The 17,437-nt window shown below is 46.4% G+C and overlaps 1 protein-coding gene and 2 long non-coding RNA genes across 3 annotated transcripts in view; 1 reads left to right on the top strand and 2 right to left on the bottom strand.

Annotated features, from left to right (window-relative positions):
* The window catches only part of RAB11FIP1 (RAB11 family interacting protein 1), a 402,092-nt gene that overhangs the window by 124,904 nt on the left and 259,751 nt on the right, over window positions 1–17,437 (bottom strand). The window lies entirely within an intron of this gene.
* Window positions 3,477–6,548, bottom strand: LOC133279148 (uncharacterized). Its single transcript, XR_009746791.1, has 3 exons — window positions 6,419–6,548; window positions 6,162–6,332; window positions 3,477–3,589 (listed from the first exon to the last, which is right to left on the bottom strand). It is a non-coding gene; the product is annotated as an uncharacterized LOC133279148 (long non-coding RNA).
* Window positions 3,481–16,335, top strand: LOC133279147 (uncharacterized). The gene is made up of 3 exons (XR_009746790.1): window positions 3,481–3,631; window positions 4,175–4,288; window positions 16,113–16,335. It is a non-coding gene; the product is annotated as an uncharacterized LOC133279147 (long non-coding RNA).

Raw genomic sequence — 17,437 nt, 5'->3', positions numbered from 1 at the left:
CTAGACTTAATGATGGTCAAGGCCATGTGTGTCAGAGAAAGGCACAAGAAACATTGCAGAGACCAGTGCTGTGATTAGTTACATGGTACCCTGGGAATAATACGTGTCTATTCCTATTTGAGCAGTTTGCTCATCACTGGGCTGCTGTGATTTCTTGGCGTAGTGGGTTCCATACCCTGAAAGGCAGCTCCAAGAGACATCTCTCAATATATGCCATCAGCAGCAACTCTCTCTGTTATAGATACACACTTTCAGAGTGCTTTTAGAAGTTCTTCCTGTTCCTAGCTCCAAGATATTGACAGGTTACAAAAGGTATTTAAAGCCAGCCTGGTTTATTTGCTTTTTGACAATGTGATGTTACAATCAGTCCCTCTAAGGGAACTGCATTCACTGAAGCCAAAATCGCACTTGACACCAGCTGGGCCCTTGGTGGATGGCTTGGCCCAGTGCTCCAGCATTGATGCCAAAGGCTGAGAAGATTATGGGGATTCTGGATTCTTGCGTGTTTGTGTAGAAAGGAGTTCTGTGAGCCTGGCTGGAGGTGCACTGGTGAGCTAGGGAGCAGGGAGTTTGCACTACCACCACTTTACCATAGCAGGCATTGAGAACTGGAACACTTAACTCTTACCTGGCCATCTGGCACCTAGGCAGAAATTCCCTGGAAATGTGGATGCTGAAAAGGTATAAACCAAATTCCACAACATGGGCCACTGCTGATCCGCTGGACCCCATCAGGTTTTCAGAGTGCTTATTTTGGTGAACTTCTGGCAGTGTGTTCTTTTAAAAACATTTGGAGCACCAAGATCAGATCCACTGCACCAAACCTGCAAGAACAGAGGGAACGCGGGGATCCCCCCTGCTCACATCATCCTTTTAAGTGCTGTTAAAACTGAGTGATGCTGCCAGTGGTCATACACATGGGTCCCACGTTGGTGCAGTTAAGGCAGGATTTTGGCAGTGAAGCAGCGGTTCAGCTCCTGAGCTGTGTTTGCAAAACAGCCTCCTCTTTTTCTGAAAGCCCCTTTCTTGCTCTTCACCCCAAATCCCAGCGCTGCAGTCAGGTTCCACACGCCTCACTCTCAGCTCGTGTCCAAGGGGATAGTGCTTGGGTGGCAGTTTTACAGACACTGAATAAATACAAACCAAATCTCTCCAAGGGATAAGCAGTCCAAAGGAAGTGTGTCAAGTCCAGTTAGCGCTTTTCTGAGAAGGCTTCAGTGTTAGGGAAAGTATTATATTGCTGCTACTCACTGATATGTCAATCAGCCAGATGGTAATTAATGACTGCTAGTGTCAAGTGTAAAAGTAACTCAAGACATAGCATGACCTGTCTTAAAGGATAAAATTTCACTCAAGCGTAGGATTCCAAGTCTGTCCAGGAACAATCAGCACTCAACTCTGCTTTAAAGTAGAGGGGCACCTTTGGCTGCATTCAGTCAACCTGTAAATACAGTGAAGACGGGGAGAAATACAGCACTGCTTCGAATGGCAGTATCAGGGAGATGTGTGAACTAGAGAAGAAAGAGAAGGTCGGGAGCCTTCAGCAGTCCAATGTCACCTCCCTTTGCTGTCACTGTGAATATCTGTTGAAATATCTCCAGACACTCAGTGCAGGAGTGCTGCTTTCTTTTAGTTTGAAAGGAGACTGGCAGAAGAATCTGAACGGGAGAATGCAGTCTGTAAAGGGGAATGTTACCCTTGGAAGCCTGAAGCAGATCCAGGATTTGCTTCAGCATGACCCTTGGGGTCTCCACAGGCAGAAAACAATTCAATGAGCATGATCGTTACAGCTCAGGGACTCTAACGAGCCCCGAATTCCCTTCCTGATCCAGCTGCGGGCTCCTAAGCTGAACAGGACCAGTTTGAAAAGCATCGTAGCAACACAGGAGTCAGTGGGAGCAGGCAGCTGCTTGGTGATGGAGGAAGGTTTCCAGCCTTGCCTTTGCGTGCAGAAGCATTCCCAGAAATCTGCTTGTCTGAAGCTGTAACCAAACATCAACCGGCAAGGAAGGTAACATCTCATGGGCACATTGCAGTAATGTTGTTCCTTTAAAGGCAGCTTCAAGACCCCTTCTAAATGCAGTGTGTTACTTCAGAGTGCACTCACACACACATGCACACCTCTATAGTTTCTCTGCCTTTCAAATTCCAGCAGTGTAACTCAGCAAAGAAAGTACAGAATGAGGGTGACATGCAAATCCTATTAATTCATCCAAGTATGGAAATGCAATCCTTTTGATGTCAAAAAGTACAGCAATGATATGTTAAAGAGCTCAGCACGCTTCTGTTAAATATGTAAAGTGCAGATTCCCCCCGAGCTGTATCACTCCTGGATAACCCTGGACTATAGCTCCTTACTTGAAAAGACTGGGAATTACTCTAACAGCATTATACCCCTTTGCCCGACAATATGGTCAGATGTTCCTAAGCGGATTTGGGTGCAGCGTGGATTTAGTAACACCATTGCTTCTCTGAAGCTTGTTTAGGTTCTTTACTCAGGCAAATGCAGGTGACAGATTCCACGAAGTGGATCTATGTAGGAAATGAGCTGCTTGAGAGAGGGTGGAAAATAAGTTATTTGATGCACTGCAGGCATCATTGGTTAGAAAACAAAAAGAGAGAGGCTCTAGGCCAGGCCTTTTCTGCCTTAGATCTGAATTTGGCTATATAAGTGTTTTAATGTTGGACTGAATTGTCCATTTTGGGTCCTTTTCTGGTAAGAGTGGGTTTGCTTCTTCTACAGCAGGACTTCTTGCTACAGAGCTTTAGACTTGTCTGGGATGCTCTGCTTTGGGCTCTGTCACCTGATGGAAGAACCCAATCTGTACAAGAATAGGCGGGTACACCTTATCTCAACCTGTACCATAAAGTCAGAGGGTAGTAGTTGTAACTTTGAAGTTAGGCATCTATTTCAGGCAACCTGAATTACTTATTTTTGTCTTGGATTTAGACATTGCTGTAGGTAGCTAAGGCCATTTGAGGCAAACTGCTGTGTGGTCTGAACATGGTGCTTACTGGTGCTTGGATGAGATTCCCTTATGTTCATTTAAAATGTGATTTATCTTTACCAGGGAGCCTTCTGCATTAGGGAGCTACTGGAGCATGAAGTTAGTAATGCTGCTGAGGGCAGGGATTTCAGAGGGTTTGCAGGCAGAGAGAATCCTCATCTAACCTGTTCTACTCACTGATTCTTTCAATTTCAAGATTTCAGGGATTGCTTGAGCTTCAGATCTCCTGGACAGACATTTAGTCTTGATTTAAGATTTGGAGGAGTCAAGAAATTTACCACATCTTTCAGCAGCTGTTCCAGAGACTAATTAGCTTCACTTAAATATAGGTAGAATAGGTAAAATTAAACCCTCTCTATATTCTCCTCACTCCAAAGAATTCTGCACACACAGTCAGGCATTGAAGAAAACCCTACAGCTTTCTTGCTATCCCAGACACTCGGGTCACTCCCAAAGCAGCCTGAATCCCATGTGCTACTGCTTTTCCAGGTTGGTGATTGCTTGGCCTGCCAGTGGTTTGAAGATGCTGTCTATGGATCTGCTGCTCTGTTGTTCCATGCAACACCGCAACAACTGAAGACCTGTGATGTGGGATGGAAGTCAGCTACCAAGCAAGAAACCAGGTAGTGCAGACACCTTCCTGCCAGAGTTAGATCATGAAATGCCCTGCAAGTAAAAAATGGTACAATTTATGGAGACCCCCAAAATATTGTTGATGTTCTTATTCCTTAGGGGTGGCAGTGTGAATTTGGCTTAACTTTGCTATGAGGTTACTACTGAAAACAGTGTAGTTAAGCTTGAACAACAAACATGTCAGAGAGTAAAATGCTTTCTCTGTGAAGAAAAGGGCAAACCCTTGAGTTTCTGCTGAGCACTGCAACAGACCCAAGTATATGCAAACACGATGACTCCATTGAGCTCTTCAAAAATCTCAAAACTTCTCAAAATGCAAAGATTCCAGCACACTGAAATGGAGTTTTCTTGCAGCCAGAGCTGAAGATGCTGGATTGCTGGGCATGGAAACAACCAACAAACCAAGCAAAACCAATCCCCATGAACTTGTACCGTAAATCAGGTCCTGCCTGTACATTATGAAGTCAGTTGAGGGAAGGAGAGTGTTGTTGTTTGAGGTTTTTTCTCTCTCTCTTTCCCCTAACACTAATTAGGTTTGAAAGACTGCAGCTTGAGTCCAGATACCACATGCCGAGAAGAAAGGAACCCAAACAGCTGACGCAGAGTTCAGACTAAACTAACTGCAAGCTCCCCAGGGACATCACAAGGTAAACCTGATAGTCTCTGTCATTTACAATCATTATCAGGCAGCTGAGGCCCTGTAATTTTACTAGGGAGCCAATTAACAGATCCCTGAAGCTCAAGAATAAGGGTTTGGTCCTTTTTCTATTTTAGACAGGAAAAGGGGGAAGGTAAGTCTTTGTTTCGAACAGACACTCCAGAAGCTTTCCTACCCAGGGGAATGGTCAGATCTGGGCTTACACTTCCCCTCTTGAGGAGTAACTAAAGCACTGAGCTTAAGAGTCAAGCAACTGGCTTTAGTAGCCAGCGCTGCAACAAGCTGGCTGTGTAACCTTGGGTGAGTTATTTAACTGGGTCCTAATGCTGCTTTCTGCTTACAGGAATAATATAATAACATACTTGTTAATATGGATAATGGGAGCTTAGGGTTAAGGACTGTCTCTTGTGATTTGTCTGGTCTAACATAAATAGGTACTGATGTAGGATGGGACATTCAGGAACTCAAACAACATGAGTAAGAAACAAGAGAAGAGCTTGGACCAAAACTCCAGATGAAAACCTATCTACGCTTGGGGAAGTTTGAATTCAGGTCTGAGCCTTAATGTGTTGGGCTCGTCTTTCCTGGAACAAACTAATCATACATTTTCAATTCAGGACAGATTGCAAGTAGGAATCAGTGAACCGTGCTTTGGGCAAACAAAACACATGGGAAGCATGCTTTCCCTTTGCCAGCCCTTTGCAGACCTGAGCCTGAGCCAGGACACTCAGCTGATCTCTTGGTAGGAGTTTTTTGGCCTAAAATCACCCACTGTATATACAAGCTTAGATTAGAATTTGTGTGCTGGATTCTGTTTACCCTCTGGCAGAACAAGGCTTCCAGAATAGTGTCTCAGTCCATTCCCTAGCATGTGTTATTTTAAACAGGCAGGACACTTAAAAGGTGGAAGGAAGAGCCTGGACAGGCTTTGCATTCCTTTGGCTACAAGGGATACCTCATACTAAGACCCTGCAAGCTCTCTGTGTTATCATCGTCTGAAGCTTGCTTTATGTTCAGCTGTAATTCAGTCTGAGCAGGGCGCAGGGGAGGTAACATCCCTTTTTCTTCCTTTTTATTCTGTTGCTTTTCAATAACAACACATGCCTGAGCCTCTGTGTTCTGATACTAAGCAGGTCTTGTGCAATGTTCAGGCATTTTTATTGAGAACCACCAAACCTGGTCTTATAAATTCCCTGAGGGTGAGAAACTGAGGCTACGTTGCCAGCAAACTCTTCTGTCTGAAGTCATCTGCTTTGCCTAGAAAAGGGATGCAAATGTTGAAAGTGCTGCTTTATGACTGAGATCCAGGACACATGAGTTCTAGCTTGAAGACACCAAATGCTGGCTTTCCTACTGTGTTAGTCCAGAGCTGTGCCACTTGGTGTAAAACAGTTGCAGCCCCTGGTGCAGGTGTCTTTTCTCTTTCCATTAGAGAGGGTTTTTTCCCCGAAGGTGTCTTAGGTGCAGGACTGCCAGTGATGACATGTGCCATCCTGCATTCACACTGTCTCTGTGATGAGGGAATGTGCCCATCTCAGTCACACAGCTTTGCCAGTGTAGCATATTTCCAGCTGCTTAACCTGCAACTGCTCGAGCGTGTGATTTACTGGGCTAAGGTGGAGTGGGGGGAGATGACAAGGTGGGGAAGGGACCTCTTTCATTTTGCTTATTCCACCTTTTTGTTCAGTTGCTATATCTGAGCAAGCAGTTCTGCTTCTCATGAAAGAAGGGAGAGAAATCCTAAGAAAGGTAAAAGCATTAATGGGTCAAGGCCTCTTTTGCATAATTCTATTATCACCAGGAAGATTCTGCAATAATCATGTTAGGCATGTGCTCTGGAGCATCAAAGTGACTTGTCTTACCTTACTTTTTGATGTTAGACAGGTTTAAATGCTTTGTACAGATGAGGCACCTCAGACAGCTGATCAAGAAAGCCTGTGCTGTTCAAGCAAAGCAAAGGCCTGTTTTGCCTTTTTTTTTAATGTCAACAATGCCACATTCTTCCAGCACGGAATAATCTCTGTTGTCACAAGCTGAAAAGCAAAGGGGTAGGAGAGAATCGGAGTGGGGGTGCCTGCAAGCACGCTTTCTGAAGCTACCACCTTTGAATCTTCAGCACCAGCATCTTCCTGTGTATTGTTTGGGTCATATGTTTAAATTCAGCTCCTGCAATGAAACCCATGGGGTGGTACCTGAGGCTGTCACAGGATCTCTGTGTCGCTGTCTGCTAACCTGCACCCATTCTAAGGCTAAAGGTCACCTTGGTGTGTGGCTGGCATTTAATATTGGTCTGGTTTAATTGTTAGCACTGTTACTGGAGTTTCTGAGTTCTGGAACTTCTTGCGTCAGATAGAATCAGGTAGTCCTGACCCTGGTGAGCTTAGGTGGTACACACAGAACAGTCACAAAGGAAGCAGAGGAGCTGTAGTTTGCTCAAAAGCATATTGGTGGAAAAGATAAAACCAGGACCCAGATCTCCTGATTTCTGGGCTAGCAGCTTTCTCACTCTCAGATCTGAGCTCCTGCTAACATGATCATTCCCTTGCCAGTCTGTCTAGGGATTTAACATTCCAGAGATGGTTGAAATGGTCTTCATGGAGCAGTACCTGATGAATTGTTTCCCCATTTGGCATACAATGGACAGCCTCTTTACAGCAGCAGACAAGTATCATCATGCTTTCAAGCAGGGAAGTAAGTTCCTTGAGCTTACCTGGTAGGTTAGCTGTCTTGCAGTGGTGTCTTGTCTGTCTTGTCAGCTGAGCCACACTGTTGTTTCAGGCTGGTACATAACAAATGGAGCCAAAAGCCTCTTCAGAGATGCATGCATGGAAATGCAGACTCTGCAGAGACTCAAACATGCTAAGGCATCCACCTGGATCTGAACACCGATAAGGGCAAACACAAAGATAAACACAGGCCTCTGCAAAGAGCACTTGCCCAGAAAGAGGTTAACATGTACATGTATACAAGCCATACATACAAGCAAGTTTTCTCCCCCTCCTCCTTCCTGTAGTCAGATTCAATTCAGCAGGATGAGTGGTGACGGATGTCACTGCTGTGAGCTGGGCTGGGTTTGCAGAGCAGAATGCTGCCAGTGGTGACTGACACAAAGTCAATGAGATCTGAGGAGAATCCAGGCTCTGTAAACGTCAGCTGAGGCAGGCTGGGCATTGACAAAACCAGAGGTGGCTGCAGACACCAAGTGTCATTATTCTCTGAGCAGGGATGGTGAGAGGCCTAGGAACTTCCCATGGAGATTAACTACTTCACAGCAGGATGAGGAGCTGTCTCCTGAAGTGAAGGGACATCCTGTTGTCCTGAGAACACTTGGGAGGAAGGATGCGTGACAGCAGGAGTAGCCTTTGAGAGCTACACACGGTTTCCTGCGAAGCATGTATCATGTCTGAAAGATGATTTTACTCTGCTGAGACAAACTCCAAACACCTCATGGTTTAAATGAATGCCAGAACAGAAGGAGGTCTCTCTCAGTCATTAATTTGCAATGGGTTCTTTAGCCTTTTCCTATTGAAGGAAGGGCTCTTTGCTACTTTCCCATCCATCCACTTCAGCTTTCTCTCTTGACCTGCCACCAATGTACCATAAAACCAATGTCTTATTCCCCACTGTCTCTCTAGTGGCCAGTTATAAAGGGACTAGGGCTGTTTAACTGCTGATTGCTTCTCTCCTTGCAGCAAGAGGCCATGCAGAGTGAATTAGGTGAGCTAACTGTATTAAGCAATCTGGAAGTGCATCATTAATGCTTCTGACACTTTTTCTGTAATACACATGTGCCAACTAATAAGCATTAGTGACTGAAGGGTCTCCCTTTCCCAGAAAACAGATGTAGCCAGAGCAGTGAAAGCACAGACACAGCCCACTGGGTTCTCCATTCGTTGAGATGCTTTTCCAAACACCTCTGTCCAGTGTGGGTGAGAGTTACACAGGGATAACACTTGGAACCAGCTGTTTCTAACTTCTGCTAAAGCTTTAATGGAGAGCTTGGGGTTTTGGGGTTGGCTTTCTTCTTCCTTGGTGAGAAAGGATTTTTGTTTCCAGCCAGAAGGAGGAGCCAGATTAGTCACTGAGGCTTGGAATTTGGTTGTCTCCTAAAGCTTTCTGCTGAAGGAACAAATGCAACCCCACTGAGATTCTTGCTTTTCCCTTTGGGCCAGGTTTTTGTGAAAGAGAAAACTATTTTCCTTAAGTCCATCTATTTCTGTTTTACAGAAGTTTTCCAGGTTGAGGTTAAAGGTTTGGTTCTGTTTTCCTCTCATTCTCATTCTTGAATAAGCCCATACCTTCAGAAAAGATTTAAAGGCAACAAGTACTGCTCTGACTTGAAACTGCGCCTTTGTAAAACGCACTCTGAGTAGCAGGCATTTCTTGCTCCCTTTCTCTCATCTTAGTCCTATTGAACACTCTGCCAGCAGTGGCGAAGCCAGTGTCCCCAGTTCCTCACTCCTCTGTGAGAGCAAGGCATGGTGTTTGCCAGCAACAAGCCTTTTGTTTCCACCCGTGTGGCCGGTCTGATGCTCTCGCTTATCCAGGCAACTAGCAGAAAGAAGCAGAAGTCCTCAATGCCAGACTAATGCATCAATCATAATTCCTGAGCTGGCAGCACTCACGTAACTGCTTAAAGACCTCAACAGCCCTCTGGCACTTAAGGAAAAAAATCATCAAATTAATCACAGGTGAAACACTTGGACCTGCTCCAAAAGCCCCTGGATTCACTGCCAAGCTTTGATGCTAATTTTCCTTCTAAGTAACCCCCTAAAGAAATTTACGATTAGGTAATGAAAGTGATGAATAAAGAGATACTTAGAAGAAGGAGGGAGAAACAAAGGGGGGGGGGGGGAAGATCAAGCTGGAGTCAAAAGCCTTAAATCTCCTCCTCGCCTCAATGAGCGGTGTTAGTCACGTCTGCGCATGCGTTGTCTGGGGAAAATTGGGTTGGATTCCCACAGGAGGCTTGAGAAATATTCCTTAAATGAACGTTTGCATAACGAAATAAAGCAGAAAAGATGGAGCTCCTAAGCACATTGTCATGGCAAGATGGATGAAGGGGAAAAAGGACTGTGGCTTCTCTCTGAGAGTCACATACTGTACACCTCTGGTCAGAAACTGCCTCCTGCCTTTTCCCCCAGGTACCTGAGGGCCATGGTTTGTAAAGGTTTGTTAGATTCCTAAGAACTCTGGAGCATCTGAACATCTTCTAAACATCTGATCGTAAGTTCTTAATAGGCCACAGGTCCTGTATAGTACTTTTGAATGTCCTCTCAGCAGCCTTTGATTTGCCTTTTTCCTTCAGGCAGATGCACCAAACTCAGTGTAAGGAGCATGAGTTTAAACTTAGGAACACGTTTTGATGGTACCAAGATTGTGTCCACAGAAGATGCAGATACGCACCCAAAACAGAGCAAAAAAATAGGATCAGATTTCAGTTCAGGCTGGGTAAAACAAGCACATCACTCTCTATCCAGGGGTTTGCTCCTGGCTTTTTGGCACAGTCTTGCCTAATTCTTTCCTTGTGGCTAAAAGTGAGTCTTGGAATCCAGGAAACTACTGGCCCATAAAATGAAAAGCAGTGGGGGGTGGTTGTAAGGGTGGTTTGTGGTGGTGGGAATATCTTCCCTCCAGGACAACATCTCCCATTGCTTTCTCCATTTTGATCCCAGGCCTTGACATGGCAAGAGCTGCCCTGCACTCACCTTTACTCTGCTGTGGGAGCATGTCCAAGCCTCTGCTCCACACTACATGATACCCCTGACCTATCCCTGTTAATAAATGCCTGCTGACCCCATCACACAGCCCCTTCTGCTCTGCCTGGCACTGAGGGAAGATTTGAGGGGACCAGAAGGGATGAAAAATGAGAAAATGGCAGATTAGATCTGAGGTGACAGAGATGAGAAATAAAAGCCATTAGAGCCCATTTGCAATGTGCCCTCATTGAGTCAAGTTTCAAGGTGTTTTTCCAGATTATTAATAGCTTGACAGCAGTTTTTGTACAGGAATCTGATAGAGGAAATAACACTCATGTACACACACTGCAGCGTAGAGGGGAAAGTAGAGTCCCCTCATTTATTTACTTGAAGAGATCTGAAATACAGCAAAGCAGCCAGCTGGGTTACAGACAAAATAAACATTCTCCATTATAATCCTGGCATCTTCAGACACACGTCTCTACCATAATGAAGTGGTATGAAAGGAGCTCTCAGAAACCTCTGCAGCCAGCCTTTGCTGTCTGCACAATGTGGGCTGCATTCTGAGCAGCTCTGCTGAAGCCATAGTGTTCTTCATTGCTCCAGCTCATTCCAGTCCTCGGTTAACGTCTCTCAACGTGGGGCCCGTGGGCTGTTTTGCATCTCCTGGGGATCTAATCTATCCAATGTTCTTTTAAATCTCAGTCCAGCATCAATCCTAAACAGATCTTTCCTGCCTCATCCCCCACTTATCTGAATTATCTCAGTGTTCTCGGTGTGATGCCCAGCAAAATGAAAGCTGGAAAGAAAAGAGGGGAAGAACAAGAACACTTGGGCGTGTGGGAAAGAAAGGTTAAAAAATTCCCAAAGTTACCCTTTGTAGTTGCATGCTTGTAAAGAAGAGCTACCAGGTGGGTAATGCTTTGAACTGCACTCGGCTTTGTGGGACTGACTTGTCAAATATGAATAGTTGTAGCTTTCTTCATAACCAAGGGGTGGCACAGCAAATTTGACTGATGCAGTGCACCCTGCCTAAAGGCCAAACAGACGTTCAGCTCAGAGAGAGAAGCTCTTCAAACATCGTTAGATGGTGATGGCTGTTTGTCTGTGTCTGTTGCTTTCTGTTAAACTCTAGGTTTTACTTTCTCGTGTTGCAGCCTAACTCTGCTTGTGAGCGTTAGGGGTAGCCAAGATGGAACTGGACAACATACAGTAGAGACTACGTTTACCCATTTTGTCCTGCTCCTTCCTGACAGGCTCCAGCATGCAGCCTTCTCTGGGAGTATGTGCTACCATGAGAACAAGCAATACTCCCTACAGGGAAAGGATTTTCAGTGGTGCCTGCATAGCCTTAACCCAAGCAATAGGCACCAACTCCTTCCCGTCTTTTCATGGTCTCACCATTTCTAATGTAACTGTAATTGTAGTTTGCATGCTGGCGTTCTTAGTCCTGGGTGCACTTACAAGCCTCTGCCTAGCAGAAGACAGAACTGAAGTTAAAACACTCAGTTGCTTTCTAATGAAGCAATCTCCCTGCCAGGAGGCCTTTTCCAGGAGGCAGATGAGAGCCTGAAAATCGCCTCCTGCACTGGGGTCAGTTACCTCTCTGTGGATCCACATCACCTAAGATGCAATGGAGCATGTGCAATTCCTGCTTAATTTGGTCAACCTTGCCCATGAACATGTATTCCCAAATTCCATATCCTTGTGGAAGGGAGCAATGCCCTGACAAAGAGGCATGGCTGAGGACAGCCACCAGCCCTTGCTTTCATACCCTCGCAAGCGCTGTGTAGGAAGAGCTGAGAAGCATTTGTAATGCCTTGCTCAGCACTTCTTGGACTTGACACGTACGCTGCAAGTCGCTTTGGGAGCCAGCAGGTTCCGTGGCATCTTACCTTTCTGATCCAAATCCTGGTGTGAAGTGATTCACATTCCCTACAATGGCACTTTCCTTTTCCAGGAGGGCTAACTCAGCACTTTCTGGTTTCCAGCGAGGTGTTAGGGATCAGGCACTTTGCTCCGTAGGTTTCCATTTGAATAAGCTGTTAAAACCTGGGATTTTTGTCTCTGCAGAGAATTGGTGCCACTTTGAATCAGGCTGAAGAGTTTTCTGTTAGGGGCTTACCCAGTATTCTTTCTCCTTGTCTTCGCATTTTGAGCACTGTGTTATGCCATTGGTCTCCCCCTTTTTATCCTCGATGCTGCTGCTTACAAATTCAGCTTGCCTGAGTTCTCACAGGCCTCAGCTCACTGCTGAGCAGGAACTGCCACCTATGATGTGAAGCTGTCCCTCAGCTTTTCCTATGACTAATTGCTTTCATTTTCAGATGAAAACAGAACTTTCTCCATGAAAACACAAATGTATTTCCTGCTAAGAGTACATCAAAAGTGACTTTTCCAAGGTTAGTTTTCCAGGTGTGTTTTTCGTTGACAATATTCTCCAAAGTGTAATGTCTTCATCAGCTTAAGACTGAAATAGTAACTGATTCTTCAGCCCTGCAAGACAGAACAGAGTACCAGCTCTAGTGTTGAGAGAGATCTCCAGCTTGTAAACCACGATCCTTCAGGATGAAAGGTGCCCATATAACAATAAGGCATTATTACACTTCCTTTATTACTTTGCACACGGATAATTTACTGACTGCTAAAAATCCCCTGCTGCAATGCCTGTTTGATGTCATCTGTCTTGCCTAAGCAGTGGTTGCTGCTTGCTTCTTTCCTACCCAACTAGTTGCAGTGCTGCCTATGGCAATTTCAGTGGCTGAATTCCTTCCTCCAGTAAAATCTTAACTAGTTGAACTGAATCTTCAAACAGGTCCACGTCTCCCTCAATAAATATCAAAAGGGAAATCCAGCTTAGTATCAACAGAGAATAGCAAAACACTGCTATTTATATGGTTCCATTTCCCTTCAGTTAAACCACTAATGCCACAGAGAACTCTTGTAATTAAAAGCCACGTCTGATAGAACAAAGTCATCTGTAGAAGCAAAGAAAGGGGAAGATGAAAGCACCACCAGTACAAAACACCGGTCCAGCTCTAGGTCTGTACATGCCTCTTTTTCCCTGTTCTGAGGATCAGCCAGAGCCTGAAACCTCTTTTGACAAGTAGCTGCTCTGATGACAGATGCTCCCCGCAGCCTCTGCAGGCTGCAAACAGATGCATTGTTCTTGCTGTCAGCTCCCCATTGAAAGGTGATTCCAGTAAGCAGCAATTGCCCTGATTTGTTAGCATTAGTCAGCAAGTGCATGGATCAGATTTGCTACCAAGGAAGAGAAAAAGCAGGCCTGAGACTGAAAAATCAGCTTTCATAATCAAGAGCTTGGCAGGGTATAAGCCTTGCTCTTTAGGATGCAAGGGACATGTTGCAAGTCTTGACTTCAGCTCTGTCACACTGTAGAACAGGACTCCTTTTTGGCAGAGTGGTCTGGATAAAGTGATCACATCTCTCTTCAGGATCGTCACCAGCCATCAGACATCATTGCTCTGCCAAGAGATGGTGACTCCAGCAAAACCCTGATGTGGTGAGGGGATGAATTACTGCAGGAAATTGCCCCGTGAGCCAGAATAGACCTGCTGATCAGAACAGTGATGGCTGAGGGGGGGAAGGCTCTGTACTAGGATGTCCAACGTTTAGAAGAGAGGCAGAAAAGCAGATGCCACAATGATGTTCCTGTTTCAGCAGGATTTCACAGATAGCATACAAGAAACCACAGAAAATTCAATGCCAGTGAAGTCACATGGTCAAACCAAAATAATCCCCAAAATACTTGCTCAAAACTGTGTCTTAATTCATTAATACCTTGAAGAAGAGAGATGTCAGTGCTGGGCAGTTCTGTGAGGGCATGAGCCCTGTGAGAAATGCTTAGGGAGGAAATGGAGAGTGTCCTGCTTTTTATATCCATAGTATACCTGTGTCTTCTGCATTCCTGGTCTCCCCAGTGAAGCTCTTTCTCTGCTCCATTGGATGTACCATAAAGTAGCTTTGATTGTTGTGTTACCTCTTCAGCTGGAGCTGGAGCAAGAAAATGGAAAGTGTGCCTACTGCTTTTCAGACAGCAGAAACAAATGCCTCTCATTTTCCACCCAAGCTTCCCTCCCAAGTTCAGTGCATCTGACTGAGGTTAGTTTGATAGAGCAGTGTTTGGCTCATGTGCTTGATTCAAATGTAAGTAGCCAGGTAGTTCATGGCTCTTCCTCTCCGCAGCTTTCCTCAGGCAGCTGCAGACCCCAAAGAGATGATGGGTTCTCCCTGCCCTGGGCAGCAGGGAGCAGAACCCCCACTAATACAGTGCTAGCTTTAGATTCAAGCCTGTCTATGCTTTTTATAGAGCACCAGAATTGCTCATAGTGCAGAAGTGTGGAGCAGATGAGCCACGGAGCAAATGATGAGCACCGAGCATGCAGGCTGGGGCTGCAGTTGCACCTGATCTTTATTTTGGGGTGTTTTTCAGTGCATCTTGGCATTTCCTCCCAGCCCTTCCCTCTCCCTCTCCCCCAACACAGCTAGAAGTAGTCCATTAATGTGAGTGATGCGTGTCACTACATGCTGATCTAGGACAGAGCTCAGGCTGCTTTTCAGAGCAAGTGCCTAGCAGCATTAATATAAACCAGCCAAGATTCTCGGTGGTGGTTTAAAATGGGGTTTGAATTTAAAGGTACATCTTAAAAGCACCTGGTTTTCTAAAAATGTAAAAGCTGCTCAGTTCTCACTATCTGCAAATCAGCAGCTCTCAAATTAGGTACGTAAAAATAGAAGCATCCCATAGTATTAACCTCTTCTGGAAATATTATTAACACAGCCTGGTTTCCTTCCAGTCTGCAGGCTCTGCTCCCTGCTCAGTGTTAAGTGCCCAAGTGTAAATGGGTTCTGATGGGAGAACCAGGCCCACAGGCCTCAAACAAGTTGTGGCCACGTTATTCTTTGCCTGGGAACTTGAGTCACAGCCTGTAACTCGGAGCCTCGTGACTGTCACCTTCATTGCAGAGGTGTCTGCAGGAAGGTTGGGTTGGCCCATAACAAGAGTGTCTGAGGAATCAGTCATTAGAGTCATCTCTAAAGCTTGTCATGGTTGTTATGGGGGAGAGGAAGTTTATTTCTCTGGGATAAAAGCCTTAGAAATCCTAACCTGGGCAAAGTTACAGCTGCTCAGGATCCTTCAGTATTGCCCCTTCTCCTTTTTATTAATGCAATTCAACAAGTTAAGCCTGAGCAACTGTGCCTGACCCCGTGGCTAGAGTAACATCTGTGACTGTACTCTGTCATTTGCAAACTGGAACGGCTCTAATCTCTTGAGCACACTGCTCTGCAGTGACATTTCCAGGACATCCGCACTCCAAAAGGCACGCAGTAGCCTTGGATTAGAGTTTAAAATAGAACCATGTTTGCCTTTGTGTACAGCACGGGATCGCTAAGGAGAAATAGCACTGGGAGCACGCACTGGGGTTGCGTGACCCACGGCAGTTGTATGGGTCAGAGGTTCTCATGCGGTGGGACCTAGTCTGCTTTTCACATCACGCTCGTCCTCTGAGCAATTTAGTCAGCTTAGTCAGGGAAAGCTGTTCCCTGCTCCTCCTGAGAAACTTCACCTCCATGGAGACAGTGCTGATTAACACCGGTGGAAATCAGAGCAGCAGAACTAAGGCCGATGCCTTAAAACAAAGGGATGAACTGAAGTACTTCCAGTATAACACCGAACCAGGAGAGTGCTGCATGGCTCTCACTGAGCAGCCTCTGAGGTTGTAGGAAACCTGCTGTCATTTCCCTCACTGGAAGCCCCAACCTGCTGAACGTGTCGGTACCAAGCGGTGGAGGGCAAGTGAAGGGCTGAGCTGGAAGCAGTGCCATGAATGTGCTGTGTTCGTGCCGTGTTCATGCCGTGTTCGTGCCATGTCTCAGCTACCAAGCCTTGCCTTTAAGCTGACGTGACAACACACCTCCTGGTTGTTTTGCAGGCTCAGCTGGTAGCAGCTCAGGTCCTTTCTACCCTTCTCTGTAATGCAAAGTAAAAACCATTTCGTTTGTGTTTCTAAAGGTGCTTTTCATCACCATAAGCCCGGTAACTCGGGTTTCCTAACAAACAACAGCTGAAATTCTCTTGTTTGTTTGGTTTAGGTATGGTATTTTTGAAACACAGCAAGCTGTTGTTGTTCCTCTGTGTGTTGGTAAATAGTAGCTGCAGACTTTCACCTTGGGAGAGGCACAGGCTGAGCAAACAGTGAACTGCGGGCATGGACCAGGCACGGAATTCCAGAGTAGGGATACAGGGAAGCTCTCCCGACGCAGCTCATTTCCTAAACCTACTGATGTTCACCCTCAGCAGGTGCTTAAACATCACTTCATGCCTCTGGAAGCCCCCTTTGGAGCTGTTGCTTCTATAGCTGTGATTTCAACGTAGGGACTCTGGAGCAGGACCTTTGAGGGGTGGCTTCCCAGCAGCTTTCCCCTCTGCCCTCTCCCAGTGCAACTGGAGCAGCCGGTGCCCAGCTCAGCCCTGCGTGCTCTCCTCTCCGGTCTGTAGAGAGCATCCATCCGCCTGATTTATTGCTCCCAACGTCTCTGAGTTTGTAATAAAGTTTTCAGCGGCTCCGTGGAGCCCGCGCACGCACATCCCCGCGCTCGCTTTGTTCTCCTCACACATAATGTCAACTCATAAACCTTTCATCAAGTCAACCAGGTGGAAAAAACCCATTACCGAAAGAAGTGTTCATTCAGGTTGGGGGGGGAGGAATGGAGGGAAGGCGGGGGAGAAAGTTCCCCAATGGAAAAAAGAAGAAGGGAAGGGGAGGGGGGGGGAAGAAGGCAAAAAGCTGTGTGTGCTCGTAGCCGCAAAGCCGCTTTGCTGCGCGCCCCAGGTGCCAGGCCCCGGAGGAGCCTGGCAGATCTGTCATCCCCCTGACAGGAGATGGAAAGCGCTGTGTACATATTCAAAGAGGCAGCGATTTGGGCCTAATACCCACTGATGAAAGGGAGCTTCAACACAGCCGGCCTCTGCCAGCGCCAACAAACCCGCTTGTGCTTTTGTATGGCAGGAAGGGCACCCCCCACCCTGGTGCTGGAGGCTTCCCTCCTGCTCCTCCCACCCCAGTCGATGTGTTTAAGCCATGTTGGCTGAGGCTCATGTGCTGAAAGACGCTGCTGGGTGCACAATGGAGGAGCTGACAGGGGTGTGTCGGCAGGAGACGTGCTGTGGGGAGAAGGCGCTGAAACATGGAAGCGAGGAGGCTTGTGTGAAGGGCAGGGAGCAGCCCGGGATCTCCTTACAGCAGTGGAAGCCCTGGGGATGCTGCACTCCGAGCCTGGGCAGAAGCTGTTCCTGCTCCCAGGGACACCCCGCACCTTGCTGATGGGTGCCTGTGGGAACCCATCCGTGGAGTGGGAGCAAGGAACGGGCAGGGGCACTGGGGGGACCAGGGCAGAGTGACCCTGGGCAAAGCTCA

This window comes from Pezoporus flaviventris, unplaced genomic scaffold (assembly GCF_033815535.1).
Source record: "Pezoporus flaviventris isolate CSIRO_AGI_PZ_B2104156 unplaced genomic scaffold, CSIRO_AGI_Pfla_v1 ptg000071l, whole genome shotgun sequence".
Classification (NCBI taxonomy): domain Eukaryota; kingdom Metazoa; phylum Chordata; class Aves; order Psittaciformes; family Psittacidae; genus Pezoporus; species Pezoporus flaviventris.
Note: the sequence above shows the minus strand (reverse complement) of the source record. Positions and strands in the feature narration are given on the sequence as shown.